Here is a 24,548-nt window from a genome sequence, read left to right on the forward strand (position 1 = left end):
TTCATTTTCTAAACAAATAGACGCCAGCATAACTAAAGAGATATACATGAATATACAAGTATGTACATCTAGTAAGCCTGTGGCTCATTGGATGCCGTGAAAAATATTCCGAAAAAGACAAAAATTATAAAAGAAATCACAACAGCATGAGGCTGCGGAGGTATTGTTGATTAGCATAGCTTAGCTACAAGTTGCTGCAGCAAATGCTGGTTGATAATGATGCTCACCGAACTAATGCCGCAATAGAGCTGAAAGATTATTAAGCTCAGTCGGTAATGATGATCGTGATTATGAGTGAGTGATATGAGAAAATATATCAGCGCACAGTGGGAAACATATGTCATATATACATACATATCGACAAACGTAATAGGTGTATTTGTTGGCGTGTGTTGGGGTTATCATTTTTCATATATGTATGTATATGGTTATGTGCTCGTATTTTGACGAGGCTAATTGCCTGGCGAAACAATTCCAACGAGCGTGCATACACAATATGTTAGTGTGTATAATGAATATTAAGCTGCAGGCGGGCAGTAAGCGCGCAAGCAGTAATCAATAAGGTAATGATTGGGCAGATCATAGGCAGAAGGAGAGAATGAGAGAGAGTGAGACAGAGGGGCAACAGTAAGGGACTTTTAAGCCCTTGGAACTCATCACAAAAACGTTCTCTAATAAATGATTACTTTGGAGGCACAACAGGGTTGTTTGCCAATCCGCTAGCAGCAAGCTAGCCAAGTCAATTGGAGCATCATTCCGTCAGTCAAAACAGGGCGCGCAAACAACTGCTGGCCCAAACGAGCAAGCAGGCCAATTTGTAAAGCCAAAACAAACAAGCGAGTTAAGCGAGTATTTGATGCAGATGATGATAGTATGAAGCAAACAGCAAAGGAAGAAAAAAGCAGATGAAAAGAAAATATTAGAGGCAAGTTGCAAGTAACTGTTGAAGATGACTTGGAAAATTGAGATGAGGGAAAATTTGTGCATGCAAAAAGTTGAAAGAAAGAAAAAATAAATAAAAGAAAAAAAGTAATAGACAGAAGAAAAATTATTATTGAAAAAAAAGCAAATAAGGCAAAGGCAAAAATTATGAACGCTAATAATCGCAGTGGACAAGCAAATTGAACAATGCAATCATGTCAAATTGATGTTTTGCCCACACACAGGTCAATGGTTGAAAAAAAAACACTCAACCAAGTAGCTATCGTTTCGCTTAGAACCACAATGAGTTATCCACAGCCACCCAGCCTAAACTTAACAAGAAATTGCGGTTTTGGTACCCGGGAGCTGCAGATTCAAAAAAAATTGATTGCTTTTTGTAGCGCTGAAATTGACGACAAGCCGCAGAGTCAACAAATGAAAAAGTGAGGAGTAAAAAGAAAACAGTGCAATTTAAAATAGCACACAACGATCCAAAAAGTGTTACTGTCGATACTACTGAGCGAGCGAGTTCGATTTCAGATACTCAAGCAATTGCGAGTATGCACACAAATGGCAGCGAAGTGGGGTTAAATGAGCTGGCTACCACCAGCGACTGCAAATAAGACACCAGTTCAAAGACTACGAAAGCAAACTGAATAGTATCCATTACTTTCAAGAAAATAAAACAAAAAACTAAAACCGAAAATCGCTGTTGCAAAATAAATCAAACAAACAAGATTGATGAATTACAACACAAAAGATGAATGGTAAGAAGAATTGATGATGCGAATGATGTTTTCGAAGATGAGACGATAGAGGTTCAACAAAACAAGAAGAACATGGAAAAAAATTGCCAAAGCTGTGCACAACAACCAAATTTTGATGTTTCAAAGTCAGCTACATCAATTGGTTGGGCTCCACGCGCTGTGAGCTAAACAATCACTTTGAGCCAACTCGCTCCAAACAACCAAATCAGCCAACTGGCTAACTGGCCAACCAGGCAATCAGCCAATCAGTCACTCCATCAGTTAAATATTCGATTAGGCAATCAAGCATCCCATCAGCTTGATGAACTGAGAAAGTCTTAAATACCAAATGATGCTTTTAAGCTGTTTGTATGTTGTTCGGAAATTAATCAAGTAAATTAAAATTATTAATCATTTGCCACACAATGAATTGGAGGAATGTCAAAATAAAGTAACAAATAAATACAAAAAGTTAGTAACTGAAGAATGGAGATACGTCTTTGTGAGTAATAAACACATAAATGTATGTATATGTGTGTGTACGTAACTACTATGGCTACTAAAGCTAAAGGGTCCGAGTCCGTTTGTTTGAAAAATCATTTTTCTTTGAAGTTCATTGAACAGGCAATAAATAATGTAATAGTTTGCTGGGAAATTAATAGTGCGTGATGACATTTTATTAGTCAAACTGTTGGTAGATTTTAATGGGAAGGCCATATTATTTACTAAAAAAAAACATGGGGAGAAAATTCTAGTAAGCAATGAGAAAAATATGAAATTCGCAGTACCTAATAATTTAATTCCCTAATATTTGTGGTTGAAAAAGAGATAGCGTTATTGGAGACACCCCAAGCCTAACGACGTTAAAAAGAAAAACAAAATATGTACACTGGTACTGTTGACTTCGATGTCAGAAGATGTAACAAAGGTATTTGCTCTCTATTTCCCCTCTAGCTAAAAGGCAGACACGGCCAGAGACTACATTCTCTTGACAATCGGCTCTACGTTACATTTATGGGGAATGTTTATGCTGTTACAACGACAAAATCCCAGAGGCAAGATGAGTAGACATGTAATTTCTGCGGAAACTGTCTAGTTGAAGAAGAAAAAGAAGAAGAAGAAGAAGAAGAAGAGATGGATTTGCACCTTCTCCGCCACTGGTTTGCTACATCCAGATGAGTACTTTACATAGAAAATAATGTTCCAGAGCTTCGAGCTAAATTGGATTATAAGGCGTGTTCTGCCTTGAATAGCTCCATTATATTAAATTATAGAAAACTGAAAAAAATGTGATACTTAAATAAAATGTATTACCTAAAATTAAATAAAAAGAAAAAAATTAAAAAAAAAATAAGTAAATGAATAAAAAAATAAATTTAAAATAAAAAAATTAAATATATTTTTGTTCACAGCCACCTCCCTTAAGATAATTGATTTGCAGAAAAATATCTACTGCAATTTTATTTAACGGCTTTTATGCGCCCAACCCCAAAAACAGTAACTTGACGCTTTCCCAGCAATTTGAGCAATTAAAATAGCTGAAACATTTTTTAGAAGAAACAACACCGCTAAAAATTTGGAAATTTGCTGCTAAATATTGGGTAATTAGAAAGAGATTATCATGGAAAAATGAATTTTACGTGAATATGAGTTTGAAATGGATAAAATAAATAATTTCTTTTATAATATTAAAGATATTTTCTATACATAAACCAAAAAAAAAATAGTAATAAAAAATTAGAAAATTAGTTTATTTTTTATGTGTTTATTTGACAAACAACCAACAGCTTAAACAAATAATCTGTCTGAAGAAGCAAATAAATAAAAAGAAATTTCGAGCAGCTTGTTAAATGCAATTAACACCAGTGTGCAGACAAAGCATTTCTACATACATACACGTGTGTTTAAAAAAAATGTACTGTTATTATTTTTGTTGGTAAACATAAATATAGACACATGTGTTTATAAAAATTTCATTCCAATATTTCTTTGTTAGTAAATATTAATAAAAAACCGATAAAGTTAAAATGAGACGGAATTGAATTAATTTGTATAAAGGTGTCAATTCCACCAGACATAGAAACTGAATTATTGCTGTCAATAAACACGGGCTTAGATAAAATAAGCCATAGATGTGCTATTCATATACTGACATATGCATATACATATACCTATATACGAAAAAAAAAAAAAAAAAAAAAAAAAAAAACAACAGTACTATTTTTCCATCGAAATTATAAAATGTATTATTATGTAAGACTTACGCCAAAATATTTTCGAAAAATTACACTAAATTATAGTGAATATATGAGCACTCTACTAGCACTCTACAAGCTAGAGGTGAGACTTAGCCTGGGTTAGTAATAAAAAAACAAAAAAAATTATATAATAACAAAAAATTCAAAAAGTACTTCAGCGCAGCGCCAAAGTTGGGAGTCAAGTACGTGTCATAATTTTCTAATTTTCATTGATCTGGGCATAATTTGATATTGACATGAATATTTCGCGACTATTTCTTTAGTAGGGGTCACCGGTTTATCTAGAGAAAGTGAGGAAAATATAACGCTCTAAACCTTTTATGTAAAAGTGGAATACACCATTTGATGGCCGCAAAAAACAAGCGCCGCGATAGTTGCCAACAATTTCAAGACTAATTTTCACCAATAAAAAGTATAAGAAATACAAAAAAATAAGGTGTTTATTACATCAAGAAAGTACATTCCATGTACACCCTGTCTGCATTTCTTATTTCCCCAATCAACAGTGTATACGCAACTGTATACATATATTCTCCGATTTCAAGTAATTCAATCAACTCGGCATATTTTATGAGAACCTAAATATGAGAGACAATGAGGATTGGAATTCGTAAACAGCAGCTAAGGTTGCACGACATTATAAAGCAGAGTGTACACACACATACGTGCATATGTAGGCGAAGGTTTAAAAATAAATTCATGTTAACTCCCATATATTCATGAATACAAATATATACAGTTACAAGAGCAAAGCTAACGATACGTGAGCAATTGCTGAGCGGAAGTACGGGTGCTGCTTGCACCTATGTATGTGTGTATGCATGTCTGTACCTACATATGTAAATAAGTGCGTAAGTGATGAAGAATTTATTAGAGCAGCGTTAGACGCACATGGATGTAGGCGCGCATAGTCAAGTACACGTGTACTTGCAGCAATAAGGAAAATATTCAATAACACAAACAAGCAATGCAGCAGAGATAAATAAATAGCTGAAAGGGTGGTAAAAAAATGTAGGCGGCTGAGCGAGGAAAAATGTAAAAATTGGTATAAAAGAAATTAAAAAAAAACAACGTTACAAATACACAAAACAAACACGAAACGCGTTATAGCTCCAATTTAGAAAGCTATTCTTCTATCTTCACTGCCACGGCAGGCCGTCAGTGCTACAAAATGCCGTCATACGTTCAATCAGAACAATAACTGCTGTTGCTGCTGTTGATTAAGAACGCAACCAATCGATGAAATAAACTTATAAATAAACACACACACGCACCCGTATACCCCACATGTGATCATATGTGTACATGCCCATGTATATAGGTATGTACATGTAAACTTTTCATGAGACAAGAAATTATTGACTGTAGATATCGATGAGGAATTGATCAACACAGCGCATGAGAAGCGCGCGAACGCGTGGATAGTCGTATCTAGTCGAAAAGCCTGCGCGCACATACACCTACAGGCATATAAATATGTGTATGTGTATGATTTTTATTTATTGCTTGCAGTTGAATGAGCAGCAAAACGGTAACTACGAGCACCTACCTACCAGTAGATATGCTATGAAATTGATTGAGTATATCGAGGATGTCGTTTTGGTTGGGTGTGTGTGTATAAGTGGGGAACATGGGGAATGCATGTTTGTGCATGTGCGTGTGTTTGCAGCAGCAATCTCATAGATAAATACTATAAAAATATAACTATGTACTACCTAAAAGAACGGTAGCGCTGTCATATCACCCATTATGGGAAGGCTGCAATGAAACACACATTCATACATGTACGTATGTATTCGTTCGTATACATGTACGTTTGTATGTAAGCGCATGTATGTAGAAGTAATTCGGTAGAAAAAAGCATACACCACAAAACAGCCGATGATTTATGATGACGAGATGCCGGTAAATCAAGTTGAAAATTACCACAAACAACAAATGTGTAATTGGGAGTTGAAAAATTATGCCCTGAAAAGTGATACAAATGCGAAGTAGTTCGAAAGGGAATAAAAATTGAATAATAAAAGTAGAAGTGTAGTTAATAGTCGCAAGGCTAAGTGAGTATTTAATGTTCGAATAGATATGAAGTTGCTATGAAAAAAAAAATTAAAAATCAGATTTGCTGGTGCATTCAAGTTCTCTTCATGGTAATAGTGAAAGTTAATAGTAATTGTGAGAATAAAAGTAGTTAACATTACTGTATAGTAATGGTAATGGTAATCGTTTCTAGGAGAACGCTTACTAATATTGCTGAATTTAATGGTAAGGATAATGGAATTGGTTATTAGGAAGGTAATGGTATTTGTAATGGTAATGGTAATGGTAGTGGTAATGGTATCTTGAGGTAATGCAATTGGTGATTACAATGATAAGGGTAATTGCAATTTTATCAGTAATAGTAATGGTATTTAGAGGTATTGGTAATAATAAAGCTAGGAGAACGCTTACTGATATTGATGAATTTAATGGAACTGGTCATTAAGAAGGGAATTTGACTGGTAATGGTATTGATAATGTTAATGGTAATCGTTTCTAAAGGCAATGTAATTGACGATCATAATGATAAGGGTAATGATAATTTTATCAATAGCAATTGTATTTAGAGGTATTGGCGATAATAAAGCTTGGAGTACTAGTAATTATGCTGATGAATTTAATGGTAAGAATAATGGTGTTGGTCATTAGGAAGGTAATGGTGTTGGTAATGGTATTGGTAATGGTATTGGTAATGGTATTGGTAATGGTATTGGTAATGGTATTGGTAATGGTATTGGTAATTGCAATGGTGTTGGTAATGGTAATGGTAATGGTAATGGTAATGGTGTTGGTAATGGTATCTGGAGGTAATGTAATTGCTGAGGACAATGATAATGGTAGCAGTGATTTTATCAGTTAGTAATGGTATTGGTGATTATAATGGTAGGAGTAGGAGTAATGTTATTGGTGAATTTAGTGGTAAAGATATTGGGATTGGTAATTGATAGTGGTATTGGTAATGGTAATGGAATTGATAACGGTAATGGTATTGGCAATGCTAATGTAATTGATAATGGTAATGGTATTGGTAATGGTAGTGATACTGGGAATTGTTTCAGAAGGTAATGTGATTGGTGATGATAATGATAAGGGTAATAGTAGTTTTATCAGTAATGGTAATGGTATTTAGAGGTATTGGTGATAATAAAGCTATTACGAGTAAAGATATTAGTGAATTTAATGGTAAAGATAATGATATTGGTCACTAAGAAGGTAATGGTATTGGTAATAGTAATGGAACTGAGATTGGTAATAATATTTGGATAATAGTTTCAGAGGGTAATGTGATTGATGTTGATGATGATAATGATAATGGTAATAAATAGTAATAGTAACGCCAATACTACTAGTAATTTTATCAATAATAGTAATGCTATTTAGAGGTATTGGTGAGTAGGAGTAATGATATTGATGAGTTTAATGGTAAGGATAATGGTATTGGTAATTGATAATGATATTTGTAATTGATAATGGTATTGGTAATGATAATTAGTAATCACTATTGTGAAACTTAACCGTTCAGTCCGTACCAAATCAAAATCAAAAAATTACATTAAAGCAATAACAAATGAAAAAGTTATGCTAGTCTATACAAATGAAAAATCAATGAACAATATACACAAAATAAAAGAAATACTTATTGTGCTTCACACTTCACACAAAGTGAAGCGATGACACAAGGGGCTGATTTCATTAAAAAATATTTCTGTATACGCATCGATTAATCTTCCCTTGCCACCATATGCAACTACAAATAATTATTTACGTAACTCTAAATTTATAGCAAATATTTTCCCACACCTTCTGTACACAGATTTACCGATTTTATTTTATTTTATTTCACTTTTACTCTCCAAGGCAAGGCAGAAGCGTTTCGCGTCACAACGCCGCCAGAACTTTGACAACTCAACTCGAATCAACGCCAAATGACAACTGAACTGTCAATAGTGTCAATAAATCTCGAAACGCGGGATGCATACAAATGAATCAGGCAACCAAAAGAATTGCAAAAAAATTAATTCATCCAATAAAAAGTCGTAAAAAATGCAGCCAAGACAGAAAAGTAATCAAGCAAAGAAGCAGAGTCAAAAGCCAATAAATAAATATCACAAACTCACTAGCTGCCAATATGCTGCTTTTGCAATTGCAAGTGATTATCCAGCCAACATATCCCCATTGCAACATTGACATTGACATATAAGTATTTAAACATACGCAGAGTTGCATTCAACTGAAGTAGTGAAAGAGAAATGAAGGCGAGGAGAAAGGAGAATGACAGCGAGCTATGCGAGTTGGCAGCTAGTCAAGAAGTCGAAAAATTTATTGCTCTGCGACAAAAGCACGTGGAGTATGCAAAAAAAAAGTAAATAAAAAAAGCAGAAAACAAAAATGTAGAGGAAATGCAGAAAAATAAATGTAATAAAAAGAAAAAAAAGTCGTAAAATCTTGGAACCATAACAAGCAGAACGCAACTAAAAAGCTTGGTAAGTTTGTTTGGAGTAGCGTAGGAAAAAATGCGGAGGCAAAAAATGTTGGCGCATAAACAGCCAACTCAACCAAAGGTAGCCAGTAAAATCATAATTTACGGGCTAATTTTAAAATATGAGCTGAGTAGTTAGTAAAGAGTGCCAGGCGGTGGACGCAAAAAGTGAGGAACTTTTTCAAGTGAAGTGAGTTGATGAGAGACTTGGATTGGGTGCTCTGTAGTAGACAAAAGTAGACAACCAGAACGGAAGACAGGAACTGAGCGAGGAAGTGATCGCCAGCGTAGTCAAAACAAAACCGTGAAACGGTGTAAACTTATTGCGAGAGAGCGTGAGCGCGCTAATGAGCGTTAACGAAGAGAGACACATCTCTTAACGGACATCAGACTGCCACACGGGAAACAGCTCACAGCTATTTAGTACCACAGACATCAGCCACATTTGGTTGGTTTATACGGTCATTTGGCTACCTTAGACAACTTATGCTGCATCAACAAGACGCAGGTAAATGTTGAGGTACGTAACAAACACAAGACACACACAGACATGTACTCTTGTGCACGGATGAATGGCTAGGCTCATAAACTTTGACTTCTTGCCTTCCATAATCCATTGTTTTGCCCAATTTCGTGTTTGTTAAACCGATCACCTGTTCGAGATTTCGCCAGCGCTGTGAACTGTGTACATATGCACATACTTTATAGGAAATCAGTATTTTTTTGACAAAGCCATATGAATTTTTGAACGAAAACGTGGGCAAGTCAATATTCCGAGAAGACAATGCGCTGCGGGAGCTCGACTGCTGCAAAGTCATTGCTTGTTGTATGTATGTAGTTTGGCGAGCTCATTCTTGTGTTGCTTCACAACCACGCCTGTACCGGCGAGCAAGCAACCTACAATTACATGACATACATACATGCGTACATAAATAAGTACGTACTTTTCATGTGCACAGCGGGCAGCATTGTAAAATGTGTGTGTGCGTACATCGGCTAAAAGCGATCATGTCGTTGGCTGCATGGCACGGCTGATCAGACGGCGCGATTGGACTGATCCTTGCATGATGCTTGCTTGTTTGCTTGCTTTGTTGTTGCACACATGCTGCGCCACGCCAAGTGACAAGAGTAAGTAATTTTTTGAATTTTTTATTCAAGTCATTTCGCTCGTTTTGTTTCCTCTCTTTTTGCGCACCCTCCTTTGTTGTCGCTTGACTTTCTACTTGTTTGGCACCAAACAACAGACGATCGATCTTGTTGGACGTTGGCAGGAAGATGCTGATCCGGCCTCAACTAACTTGTGTTGTTGTGCGTTTTTTTTGTATTTCTTTTTTTTATTATTTTTAGTAATTTTTTATACGATTCTTCATATTCCTTGTTTGTTTGCTTTGCTCATATGTAAATTGATATTTATTTTTCATGGCGTCGGCGAGGTGGTGCATACAAATTTTCGCATACGATCGAACACCTCCTGAGGTGATGCGACAGATTAATAATATGTGGACATGCTATGCGGGAGATCCGAGGGTTTGCGTTGGGGTGAGGTAAGGAAGGTAGATGATTGGCATTGGTTTAGTGCCTGGTTTACGGCAGTTGGAAGCAGTTGAGAAGCTGATTAAGCGGCACTGCTACAGGTTACACTGCCAATACATTTTGAATGAAGTTTACGCGGTTTCTTTCAAAAATTGTGAAGCTGCAAGCGGGGCGTGTGAATTGCGAATTTATGCAAACGATTTAACAAATTTTCTTCAGTGTGAGTAAAATGGAGAGAATGAAATAAGAGATCAATGAACAGTCACATTGGAGTAAAAATACTTTTGAGTTCAAGGCATAAAGATCACAAAATTTAAATTGATAAAACTGGCTGAAGATCGGAATATTTTAGGAACGAGAGAGTGACATTACATTTAAAGTATTTTTTCCTTTCGATATGTTAATTAGTAGAGTTCTTAGATCAGGCAGAGGCATAAACACATTATTTAGTTGTGTGACAAAGTTACGTTACATATTTCAGTGATGATCATAAAACGATCGTTCAGTGATCCTACTTATAAGTAATGCCATCACAGCACTAAATACCTTGAGAGTCAAAAATAAACTTAAACGATTCTTTTCCTACAAAATATTGACAGTAATACTGAAATTTGTAAATTTTTTCGGAGATGAGAATGAGTGATCGCTTGCTAAATTAATCCAATTTTTATCTGCAATGTAATAAGCTTTCCCTGCGATCTTAGGCTGATATTGAACAATCTACTCTTCCATAGGCCCATATTCGCTCAGGCACTGAAGAGGTGGTCCGCAAACTTCTTGTGTGGACGGCAGTAGTCGGTAGTATTTCGTTACCAAATTTCAAAATAGAGGAGCATAAAGCAAGGGGTACCGAAGCGCGTATCCTTTCCTTTTGGTTTTCAACTTCTATATTTCCGAACTGCCTCAACTACCAGCGGGAGTTTCTTTGATCTTATATACTGACGATTGCCGGGCTTGCTGATGATAAATATTCCCCGGGAATACGCCCGGAGTGACCGTCTTTGGACGGATATAAGCCCGGGTCGTTGCGGTAACATAGTACCGACTGCAATTGTTGTTGGTATTGTTGCAGTTCATCGAACCCTGCCGGTAGGATGTAGTCTCCGGTGGTCATCTCATCAAGGCAGTTGAAGCTCGTCATCTGCAGTGGCCTATGGTTGGATTCACATGACGCCATTCGGAGGACGGGGGTTTAAAAAGGTAAGAGACTCTCTATGAATGCCGTTTAAGGTCTGCCAATATACCGTAGGTCCGTTTAGTCTTGGATCTCGAACCGACTATCGTGGGAAGAGACGCTTATCGATATTGGCGCCACAACATGGCTGAGAGAGATTGAACTATCAATATCACTGGAAGTCAAAGTTGATGGTACACAAAAACGCGTAGTTTACTCAATTCGCTAGTGCTTTTTCTGTTTTTTGTTTTTGTTTATCGGGGCAAGTACAACACTCAGACAACATTAAGTCCATTGTACTGAAATCGGGTGTCTTTTTTAATTTTCTTTAAATCTACTCGACATCCGAAGAAATCTGAATAGATCTTGTTGTGCCAAGGAGCCAAGGTGGGTGCTTCTTAACACATCAGTGCTAAGGACCTCAAACCTCAGTCGAGCTGGGTAGATGCACAGAAAATGGTGCGCCGTCTCTTCCTCCTCTTCACATGATGGACAGAGTGCACTGTCTGAGATGCCTACCATTTCCATGTGCTTTTCAGCATCCAACTAGCGTTTCTGCAGAATGTTGTTAGAACCTTATTTACGGCTTCACCATAATGATTGGGACCGCAAAGCGTTTCAGTAACAGTTGCAACAACAGAGAAGGCGGATAGTTTCTGACGAACCGACAACAAGCACAGACGTTTGAGTGAAACACTCAATACAGTATCGTACATAAGGCAAGACGGTAGTGAGTTAAACCTCTAATTGGGAGTAATTGGGGACTATCGACGGTGTATAGCCTTCATATGCCTGCAGGAGAGGAACCTGTATGCAGGTACCTGTTGTGTCTTCGGACATAAACGCGGCTCTACCCAGAAGTTATACTTTTGTGGACCCAGGGTAAAATTAGCCGAGGTGGAGGATTGTTATAGTATTAGTGGGAGCGTGCCCCACATACCCTTGGTGTGACGGCACCTCTGAGATGCTTCTTACATTTTGATTTCAATCTCCTTCCAAAAAAAAAAAAAAAAAAACCTTCTTTGGTTGTTGACGGCTAAGCCAGTCAGTTGTGCGAGACTCTCAAACAGCGGTTTGTTCAAGGTTGACATATTCTCCTTCCATAGAGGAGGGCATTCACAGGATTGGCTACAACTGTGACAGTGTGAGGTGTGAGGAATGCCCATTTCGGCTGCTTGTTCCCCGACAGATCAAAAGCCAATGATGACTGTCGTGAGTCTCGAAGCGTCCCGTCGTTTCGTGTTTATCAATGTATAGATGGGCCATAACGTTTTGCTAATTTTGCATGTCGTCTGGTCTCTCCATCTACAATCACCGATTCGGAGGTATTTTGAGGAAGTTCTATGCTTGATTGCCCACAGTGAAGAACGTTACTCATGGCATATGCTCCGCTGGCCAGTAGGTAGGTATTTGAAAGCAGTTTTTTTAAAGAAAATGTGGGTTTGTCACCAGTATTAAAAAAATTTTTCACAAAAACTAAAAGTTTATAAAATTTTAAACAAAAAATAACACAGAGTTCGGTTTTCTTTGCCGAAGCCGAGAAGAAACCGAACAAAGTTTTTGTGGCCAAACATCTCCGAAGCCGAAGTTCGGTCGGTCTTTGATTTAGGAAATATGTGGCCAAAGCTCGGTTTTCTTTGCTGAAGCCGAACATAAAGCGTACCAAGTTTTGTGGCCAAACATCTCTGAAGCCGAAGTTCGATCGCTCTTTAAGGTAAATGCTCTGAACCCTAAAATATAACTACCATAGTAAATGAAGTTCTTACAGAGCAAATATCTATGCCTATTCTACGAATATCTCTGTAAAGATCAGCTTTATTTATTTCCTCTTAAGCTGTCACATTCAAGCTGTTAACATCCAAAGATTATGAAATGAAACGAAGGCTTATTAAATATTAAGTTATCTGATTATCAGCGATCTTTATCTAAATTCAATACTTTCGTAATATAATCAAATAAAATCCTCTTCAACTTCCCCAACATTACACATTTTGTAATTCAAAACGCCTCTAAACTTAAGTATTTAATTGAAATTTTTATGAGGATAAAAATACTAAAACAAGAAAATCTTTAACATGGATGCTTCGCAATCTTCCTGCGTAGCCATAGCCTTGGGGTATTCAATTACAAAGTATTTGATACATACATACACATTGGCCCATACAACAGAGAAAAGGCTTAACTAGGCTAAAATGAAACTTAAAAAAACTTAACAAAATAAGTTTCATTTCGTTAGGCTAGCGGACTTGGCAGGCTGGATGCCTGACCTGACTTTGGTGGCTGACTATTCGATGAAAACCTGTTGTTTTAAGCCATTAAGTCGGCGCTCAAGTGTCACCTCATGCATGAATACGAATACCAATATATATGTTCGTAGTATAATACATAAATATGCTAGACTGCTATATTTATTAGCCGTTCAAATATGGCAGCAAGTTGCTTTACAGCAGACCTAACAAGCAAAAGGTGTCATGTTACGCATAATTTATGACTCTGTGGCTAATAGTTAGTATTTCTCTTTACACAAGCCACAAATTGTATATTTTTAAAAAATATCTCTACACACATTCATATATCCACCATAACTGCATGGTATACAATTTCCAGCATATATACGTAAGCACGTACATATGTATGTGTGTGTGCAGGCTTGTCACCTAAAATTCATGTTAAACTCAATTTACTGATCGAGTAGATTACCTGTTTTCCCTTCGACATATCGAAAAACTTATTTTTATATTTAAAGGCAGTTGATATAGTAGGCAAAAAGTCTTGGCGATATTTCAGTTACTGACTGCACTATTACCTTCAACTGGAGTTCTAAACACGTAGCAACATTTTTCAATTACTTAATATGCGCCCTGCGGCGACGAATGTCCAACACAATTTCAAGTAGATGAGGGACCTTGTCGCCGGAAAATGTTGACATTTTTCAAAAGAAAATAATTAAAATGGAGAAGACGATGCGTGGAGTAGAGAAAATTGCTCTTCTACACGTACCGATCCCAATGGGATGGACAACAGTCAGGTAGTGAAATTTTAACGAGCTGACCTTGTTGGCTAAACGATCGACTCGCCTAATGAACGTCTCGCAGCATGTTGCTTACTAGCGGTATATGTTGCGCGGCAAGAATGTTGCTTCAAATGTTTATTTCATAGAAAAAACATTGTCAGCCGCAAGTTGCCAAACGAGTAGCTGCTATGTATGTATGTATGTATTGGGTGTATGCATGTAAGTATGAATATACGAATGGAGTTGCTGTGCTGCAAAAACTTGTATTGACATTTATGGTACTTGCCACAGCCACACCAAACACCATGACCAAACTATGGAGCGGTGTCGCAATGCGTTCGACCGCCTATAAGCCAAATTGAGTGTTCATATGGAACCAAATTTAGCGCATCCAGCGGTTTGGTGGAAGTTGAGTGCGGCCAGCTGCATGTAATCGTCAGTAAGTTATGTGTAAATTAACTGCAATGGATAATAAATTGCAATAAAATGAAGGTAACAAGATAACTAACTTGAAAACAATCAGATTGGCGTTAAAACTGATGCGAAATGAAAAGGCTACGCACCAAAGTGTGGTCTGAATTCGAGGGTTTGAGATACTATATGATTAAAAGTAAGGCTTGGAGAAATTTGACACTCAGTAAAAGGAAGGTCGGATACTTATGTATATACGAAAAGTGATAAAAAAGTTCGAGGAAATGAGGGGTTAGAGAAAAATAGGGAGCAAGAGAGAGAGAGAGAGAGAGAAGGAAGTGATGGTTGCGCCCCTACCGCGGCTTCACAATGCAAAATAACTGTAAACACTTAGTTGTTGTTGCGACGCTCAGCGCACTAGGCGGGGCTAGTTTATTGAGACGGCAGCCCTTGGTTGGGGAAAATTTGGGACATTTTGCCACGTAGAACCGGCTGTCATAGGAATGGATGGTGTACAGTCTGCAGAAGTGTAGACAACATCAGGCTGTTAACTGGCTCTCAGCGATTTTGAAGGAGATTGAGAAGGAGAAGCTGATTAGCTGATGTCACCTGCGTTATGACGGTTTTTATACGATTGAACTGAGGCTGTGTTGGTGAAACGAAAAAAAAAAAAAATAAACACAACCTTCGCTCATGTTAATTCGTTTCGTTGTTTTATCACTAGGAAACTGAGCTGAAGTTAAGGATGACACAATTGGTCTCAAAAATTGATGGTATTGGTATTTTATATGAACAGAAGAAAAACTCTTGGAGCCTTTGTGTTAGTACTTTTGTATGTAGGTTGCCCCAAAAGAGAACTGTTTCGTGTGCAATTTTTCAAATTAGAGGTCGTCATTATGCGCGGAAGCAGAGCGTCTGGACTCTAACTCTAAGGAGTAGTGCAAAAATAATATACGCGCACAAATAGTTGTTGGCTGTGGAAATTTTTGTAAGCAAAATTTTGACCAAATTCAGAATGTACTTCGTGTATTTTTTTGCGCTTTCAAAATTTCCAACAACATCAAACTTAGTAGTGTGCTTATCAGGCCTTTTGTTTATTGCCAAGTTGTTAGAAACTGCGTGAACAACGTCACAACTAACACTCGCCGACGAGCAACGTACAAATCGTGCAGTTTTCGAGGCTTTACAGTAATAATCATAAATATGTATGTATGCATATGTATGCTACGAGCGATGTCAGGAATATGTAAAAGATAAAAAAATATATCGGACAATTTGTAGTATCAGCAAACAACAAAGCGATAAGCACGAATATGTTATCAGCTGCGGCACACACCGCCGTCATCATCAATACACCTAACTCTGACGGCGGGCAGCAGCGCCAACACCTTTCGCTACAAGACGACAACATTTAGCGACGGCAAATCAACTGGCTGGCGTTCAATGCTTATCGCAAATGCCGACGGCCTGTCGAATGCTAACAAATTTTCATTGTATAAACAAAAATATGACTGAGGAAAAATGATATTCATCTAAGTAGGTGACATGTATGAGCCAGAGTTGCCAATTTAGTAGACTTTAGAGAAAAAAGTCCGAATACGGAAAAAGAAAAGTGTTTTGTTGTTAAATACCCGGCGAATGTGTTAGAAGTGAGATACAAATGCAGATAGTGCATAAAGGATGAATGGATAATATCTCGGCCGAGTGGAGCAAAAAAATATTTATTTTTTTTTAATATATTTATGCATAAAAATATTTATTTATTCATTTTATAACAAATACCATATTAACATAAGTTTCAAACTTTGTACAAGATTTATAAAAATTCTACTAACTTAAAAAAAATTTTTTGAATATGATTAGATTTATAAAATTTTGACTAAAAATTAGAATTTCAATTTCTAATTTTGAATCAAAGTAAGAAGAATTTTTATAAATCTTGTACAAAGTTGATCACAAATTTTGTAATTTATATTTATTTATTATTTATATTTTTATCAAAATGAAAACAAATTGAAAAAAAAATTATTAAAAAAATAAAGTCCAAGTTTGAAATGCCTCAAAATTCTCGGTGATTTTTGACAATTTTTTTTTGCTGACACAGTTGGGTGTTTTCTTCCATATAAAAAAATCATGCAACCGTTACATTTCTTAGCTAAAACAAAAAATCCCGTAATAGCAGATATTTAATTTTACGTTTATTATCCCATTGTGGTGAACACCTCCACACTACCAAATTGGTTCGTATTTACCTATCAATTGCTCTTTTTGCGAACTAGATTGTTTACTCGCTAGTTCAGGTGCTCTCTCGCTCCCGCCAAGTACACGTACACATGTAGGCAGGCACACAACAACAGAGATTAGAAAAATATTCAGTGGAAAGTGGGGAAAACATAGATAATAAGAGTGACTGTTAACTGTGTAAATATCAAACAAAATAGTGGCAACAAAAACAAAACAAAAAAAAAACAACAACGTTTAAAAAATAATAAATTTTCGTTTTTGACAACTACTGATGAGCCACCAAACAGTAATAAAGTAGAACAACAAAAACAACACTGATCTATAAGTGCAAGGAATGTAGGCAGCGAAAACAAAACAGTTTGGAGCAATGAAAGGAAAAAACTGAATTAAATGTATGGGCATACTTTTTTTTAATTTGAAAAAGCGTATAACAGTTCGGTTGAGCATTTTTGTATAGCTGTACATAATGCATATGTGGCCTTAGGTTGTTGTTGTTTTTTTTCTTTTATTATTCTGTAGCAGTGGCTAGATAAAGTTACCAAAAATAACACCTTAGAAGTCGAGCAAAGTTAAAGAGCCCAGCAACAAAAGCTGAATAGTCTCTATAGATATATTTGCATCACAACTGAACGCCTTTTAGTCTTCGCACATGCACAAACATTGTATGTATGTATTTAAACACATACTCGCTCATATGTATGTCTGCCAAAAGAGCAAAAATTTAACCAAAAAACCAAAAATTTAACTTGGTAAACAAGCAACGAATGCGCCTGAGAATGGTGACAACAATTTGCTGGAAAAATAATACTTGACTTGCCAAACATACGCATGCATACATACGTACATATGTAGAAATGTATGTGCACACTTCAGTATGCACTCAAGCTGTTTACATACATATCTACATAATATCTTTTACTGTTTTGTTTTTCTTCGAATATATTGTCCATAATTTTTGTTTTCTATTTTGAGTGCTCATTTGCGTCAAAGTATCAAATTTCGCTCTGGAAGCAAATGAAACAAAAAAAAAGTATGAAAATTATTTAAACCATAATTCTGGGTTCACATTTTTTCATAACTCTGGCTTTAACCTCACACATTCTGTCACTTTTGTTAGTTTGAATTTCATTACCTTAAAATGCATTGCACGAATTATTTTTTTTGTGTTCGAAGGTTGCTTCAATGTTGCACGAAATATAATTTTTTTTTTTCAGACATTGCAGAATTTTTAATCATGTTTTGAAGCAGCTAACTTTCAATTTGATCAGAGGTGCTACATACTTACATACATACATACATGTATTTTTTTTCTATTTTTATGAGACTGATGATATGAGATTTGTCTGATAAGTTAACGATATTGCGGTTTCGAGATGGTGTCGATTTACTCAAAAAACAAAAAAAAAACAGATAAAGAGAAAAAATAAAATAAGATAAAATTAAACATAAAGGTAGCACAATTAAGTAAAAAAACTATTTGAATAAAAATGTGTGATGCACGGGCATGGCTAAATGACAGTTTAGAGTAATGTTTACAAGCGCGCGGAAGCATATTGCCGAGAGTAAAAGTAATGGATTTCAAACGTAATAGTGTGATGGCATTATACTCGTATTTGGCTGGAAAATCACAACCAGCGATTGTTCGTGCGCTCGAGCACCTTAAAGTAAATAAAGTTCTTGTTTATCGCACCATTCCTCGTTACAATGATACTGGTAGCATCGTGAAACGTCATGAAGGTGGTCATCAAAAGATTGCAACGTCACGTCAAATGGTTCGAAAAGTGAAGAAGCGATTTGAGCGAAATCCCCGACGAAGTACCAATCAAATGGCGAAAGAAATGAAAATATCGGACCTTAGCTACCGCCGTATACTGAAAAATGATCTCAGAGTTAAACCTTTGAAGACCCAAAAGGCGCATGATCTCACATCAAAGCAGCAACAAGTCAGATTTGAGAGAGTAAAGGAGTAGCTTCGCTTGGCCGAAAGCGGTCAATTTCGGGAAAGTATTTTGGAGGTTGCTTTGAAGCCGTGTGCAGACAAACATTTCGTTGGCAGACCATAGACGTTTCAACAGGACTCGGCACCGTCTCACAAAGCTCGAGTGAACCAAGAATGGCTAAAAAGCAACGTTCCGAACTTCATAACGTTCACACAATGGCGAATCCGATGTATTATTCTCTTTGGGCCATTTTGGAAAGTGAGGTTCGAACTAAAAGAATCACCAGTCTCAAGGCGCTGAAAAAAGCCATTGTCCGCGAGTGAGCCAAACTACCTGCAAGTCACATTCGGGCAACTTGCGACTCGTTTCTGGACCATTTCGAGGCCATAGTCAAGGCAAAAGGTGGTCTTATCGAGCAAAAGTAAATTGATTCTTAATTTTGTGTTATTTTCATATATTTTTTACTTTCAATTGAATAAAAGTAATTTTCCAAACTAAATTTATGACCTTTTTAATTGGTTACACTTCGGGTGCCGGACCCGGAAGTACTACCTGACAAGCAGAAAAATAATTTTAAATAAAATTTTAATGACTTGTAATATGCAAAATGTAGATATAGCATGGAATAGTTATACTAAATAGTCATTAATTGTTTTGCATCACCGCTCGAAACGCGCGATATACTCAAAATATCGTGCGTTGGAAAGATGTTCACTGTTCGTTCTAATGAAAAAGAATGTCACAGGGTTACCAAAATTATTTATTTTCCTCGAGATAAACCGAAAAAAAAATTATTTATTGCGGATTATTTCGTTCTTGGTGATGAGAGTTTTTGTTCACGAATTATTCCGTCGAATGATGCGAAAAGGTTAATACAGGGTGGCTGATGAAAGCCGCTACCAAAAAAAAATTGAATAACTTTTTTTCTTTTTAAGTTATCTGTTCCATTTTTGTTTTAATTTGCAGATTGATCTTTAAAATTTATTAAAATGGATAACTGGGACACGCAAACAAGAATTTGGATAGTCCGCCGCTATCACGCACTGGAGTCCGTAGTTTTGGTACAGAGAGAGTACAGGCGGATGTTTGGCGACGATCCCCCGAGCAGATGGACCATAATGAGACTGGTGAATAATTTTGCTGGGCAAGGAACAGTCGCAAGAAGGCCTTATCATCGAAACCCACCAGTTCGGACGGAGGAAACGATCGCTGCTGTAGCTGCAGCTATACAAAGCAATCCAAGGGTTTCAACAAGAAGCTTATCTGCTCAACTTGGTGTCAGCCGACAGTCTTTGCAAACAATAATGCACAAAGATTTAGACTTATTTCCCTACAAAATTCAAATGGTTAACAAACTGAATGCAGCAGACTTGCCGATTCGCTTGGAATTTTGCCAGAAGATCCTGCAAATGGTGGAAGAAGACCAAAACATGTTAAACTGCCTTTTCATGTCTGATGAGGCCCATTTCGATTTAAACGGCAATGTGAACAAACAAAATTGTCGAATATGGAGTACTTCTAACCCACAGATACTCCACGAGACGGAATTGCATCCTCTTCGCGTGACAGTGTGGTGTGCGGTTTCTTCACGCTGTATTGTCGGGCCTTATTTTTTTGAAGAAAATGGTCACACCGTTACGGTTACTGGAGACCGTTATTTGAAAATGCTGAAAGAATTTTTCTATCCAGAACTACGCCGAAAGAGAATTCCTTTCAACTCTGTGTGGTTTCAACAAGATGGGACAACGTCTCACATAGCCCAGACTGTTATGACAGAGTTGCGACGAAAATTTCCCAATAAACTGATTTCAAGAAACTCCGAATTTCGTTGGCTCCCCAGGTCGCCTGATCTTACTGCACCTGACTTTTTCTTGTGGGGTTTATGTAAACAAGAAGTTTATAAAACAAAGCCAACAAATTTGGATGAACTAAAACAATCCATTCGGGCAACAATTGCGGCTATTCCTGTCGCAACTCTCAAAGCAGCAATGAACAACTTTTTACTAAGATGCCGCACTTGTGTCAACGAGCATGGGGGGCATTTAAATTCAATTATTTTTAAAACTAGTTAAGCTACATTTAATAAAATTTAATGATCTTCAACTTGAAAAAAAATAAATGAATTTCATACACAAAAAAAAAAGTTATTTGAGTTTCTTAATGTAGCAAAATTCATCAGCCACCCTGTAGTTGGAGCGAAAAAGCAGCTCTATTCTTCTTTTCAACCTCTTAAGGGGTTATGGGTAGTCAGAATAAAAAAAAATTAATTTATTTTTACATTGTTTTAAAGTATAATATCTTAGAAATATTGTGTGAAAATTTGAAGTGAGTCCGACAAATACTTTTCGAGTTATTCAACAATTAACAAAGGGCGCTCGAGCGCTCCGGAGCAGATAGCAAAACTTTGAATGCGTTTGTCTCAAAACTATGTTTTTTGAACTGGTGATCACTGTAACTTAAAAACCGCTTGGTAGATTTCAATAAAATTTATACTACTTTTGAAAAACAGAAAAAACTTGTGCCTGATCGAAGGATGTTTTTTTTTTCAAAAAAATTTGGTTTTTTTCTCGAAAATCTGAAAAATATTTCCTGAGGCGGCCTTTTGTTAATAAAAAACAACGTGGAAAATTTTGCGAAAGGATTTAGGTGTGAAGCCTTTCAAAAGACAGCTGGTGCAAGTATTCAAGCCGAACGACCTACCCCAACGCAGAATTTTTGGTGAATGGGCTCTTGGAAAGTTGGCCGAAGATCCACTTTTTTATCGAAATATTGTGTTCAGCAACGAAGCTCATTTTTGGATCAATGGGTACGTAATAAGCAGAATTTTGGAGTGAATATCAGCCAGAAGAATGGCAAGAGCTACCAATGTATCCAGAAAAGGTCACAGGTGCATTACCTGTGGCTTCAGCAAGACGGTGCCACATGCCACACAGCACGCGTAACAATGGACTTGTTGAGAGGCGAGTTTGGTGAACATTTTATTTCACGTTCGGGACCTGTCAATTTGCCACCCAGATCGTGCGATATAACATCTTTATATTATTTTTTGTGGGGCTATATTAAAGCTCACGTCTATTCAGACAAGCCTGCTTCAATTAACGCATTGGAAGACAACATTAAAGCATTTATATGTGAGATACCGACCGAAACATTGAACGAGTATGCCAAAAATGGGCTAAGCGCGTGGACCATTTGAAGCGCAGTCGCGGTCAACATTTGCATGAAATAATCTTCAAACATTAAATTATATGGACTGTACTATAGATTTAAATAAAAATTGCATGCATTTTTCTGAATTTTGCGTGTGTTTTTTTTTGAAAAACTTCCCTATAACTCTTAAAAAATCACCCTTTAGCTCTGACATTCCATAATATATATGTATTAACACTTTATATGTGAGTATAAGCAGATAAATACCTTATTTCGAATTGAATTTTTTCATCGAATTAATAAATAGGATTCTTCTTTTGGCAAGCGGCAGCAAGTGGCGAATAGATGAAGCAACTGGTATAAAAGAGCACATCTTAAATTACATGTATGTGTAAGATAGTGAGTTATACCAGTTTAATGAAGTATAACTATACGTGCTAGCGGCGAATCTTAGTCGAGCACAGAAGTAGCGAATAGAAGAGACCTAACATAAAGTTACGCAAAAGTAGGTAAATGGTTCTTCGGCCCTTAGTCCAGATTTTTAGGGCCAATGCGAAATTCTGAATATGCTGTTTTTTTTTACTTAACTGAAACAGAGCCGTGAGCCCGTACACCGGCCCATTCGCCTACGACGACCCATGTCCTTAAATATCTCGATGTATCATAAGTATGTCTTCACTGCCGCACAGTGTTTTTAGTGATTACCAACTGCTAAAGTGATCGCTGACTGATTTTTGAAGGCAATATTCAGTACTAATATTAGTGGAGCAAATATTACAAATTGATTTTGAATGAAACATTGTTGATGTATTTTTGTAAATTCTGCATCAGTAATTAAAAGGATTCATACATCTTTATTATATTTGTTTTATAAGATTTTTCAACTGGAAGCTATTTTTCACATTATCCCTTGTTATGCTATAGTGACTAGTGACTCTTTCCAGAATGCCTCCATTAGGGATGCAAAGGAAAAAGTTATTTTTATTCTCTGTGGAAAAATAATGCAGCTATACATTGCTGAGTTATCCCACGTAATATTTTTTATATAGATGCTACCGGATTTAGATACATGAACACATACATAGACATATATAATATATATGTTAATTTTCAATTACTTTACATACCTTATTTATCTCAGCAGTTGATTATCCAAAAAAAGGTTTCAGAAAATTATTTAATTCGAATTTTGAGTAAATTTGGCACACCAGAATCACAGAACCAGAAGATTTGGATGATTGTATCCGAAATGTGTAGAAGAATCGAGTGAGTAGAAATACAGTACAACTTGCCAACAAATTTTGAACATACAAAATTGCAGAAGTTTCACACTTTTTTTTTTCAAATGGTTTTTAATAAATTCGATAACTTGAATTGTTATTGGCGCGCGCGTTTTATCTTGTAATTTATTAATATAGAAACTATTATTCTTTTTTTTCAAACAACTGTTACTTTATAGCACTTAATATCAGACATAAACAACTCTTCTACTCTATTTTTTATAAATCGTTGGTGTTGCTTGGCAGGTTGTGCCACTTGCTGTCTGCCCTGTTGCATTCGTTGACGCCGCCATCATAATCGATCATCGGCCAACGCACCGCCGCCACATATTTTCACAATCATTGAGAATAACAACAAAAGCAAACAGTTTTTACAATAGCAACATTAACAAAAAAATGTGTAAGAATAAATGAGTTTCGTTGTCTGTTGTCTGCTTGACTGGCTGCAGCACGTAAACAGCGCGAGAAATTCTCAATTTTCATTCAACGTTTTCACCGCGTTTTCCACGTTTAACTCGTTTGATTTGAAGAGCTTTTTTTACAATTTGTTTTCGTTAACTTTTCTTGCTCTCATTGCATTCGTTCACATGTTTATTGTTGCTGTCATTGTTTTGCCGCCGCTAACGAAAATTCTCCCAATTTTCTTTTAGCTGAATTACTGGCTCGTTGCTTTTTTTCGTTTTTATACTCCGTTTCTTATATCGTTCTTTTGTTGTATTTATATTCCGCTAATTTTAACAAAGCATAACAAATTTATTTATGGAAAATAAATTACTGCAAACGAGTCGTAACGAAATGACAGCGACGTGTGTACGAAGATACCCGGTACGGTATGTCCAAAAACCGGACCAACGGAGTGTAATGGTTGTAACGAGAATTTTGCGAGTTAAGCCAAAAATCAATTTTGTGTTTGAGAGTAGCAGTGAATGGTACACACAAACAAAAATAAGTAGTTAACGAAAAGTACACATAATTGCCCAAGTAGTTTACGATTAATTGTATCAGCAAAGTCGATACATTATTTATATCACCAATTTTCTTTCATAACTTTACACAATACATCCATTCAATGGTGCAGTGTTTTATTGTCACTCTCTATACGTTGGCTTTCGGCCGCAAATGCAATTGCTAAGCATTATATTCTACCACTTCCGCATAAATTTTATAACAAACCAAACGACACGATCGCCAGAAATGAACTGAATTAAAGTGGCTCGCAGATAAAGTGGGCAACGTTGCAGAGCAAACGATGAGCAGTGCACAACGAAAATTCGAACAATTTGTTGTTTATTTTTCCTTTACTGCTAGTAGTGGTAGTGGCAATGTTTCTCCCCCAATTCATTGTTGCTGCGGCTCTCTCTA

General features: G+C 36.4%; 1 protein-coding gene across 1 annotated transcript in view; it reads right to left on the reverse strand.

The window, feature by feature from the left end:
- The window catches only part of LOC129241536 (frizzled-2), a 100,115-nt gene extending 76,807 nt beyond the window's left edge, over positions 1 to 23,308 (reverse strand). Inside the window, exon 1 of the mRNA XM_054877928.1 lies at positions 23,034 to 23,308. The gene's annotated coding sequence lies outside the window, so the exon portion shown is untranslated. The remainder of the gene's footprint in view (positions 1 to 23,033) is intronic.
- Between the last annotated feature and the right edge of the window lie 1,240 nt (positions 23,309 to 24,548).

Source organism: Anastrepha obliqua, chromosome 3 (assembly GCF_027943255.1).
Source record: "Anastrepha obliqua isolate idAnaObli1 chromosome 3, idAnaObli1_1.0, whole genome shotgun sequence".
Taxonomy (NCBI): Eukaryota; Metazoa; Arthropoda; class Insecta; order Diptera; family Tephritidae; genus Anastrepha; species Anastrepha obliqua.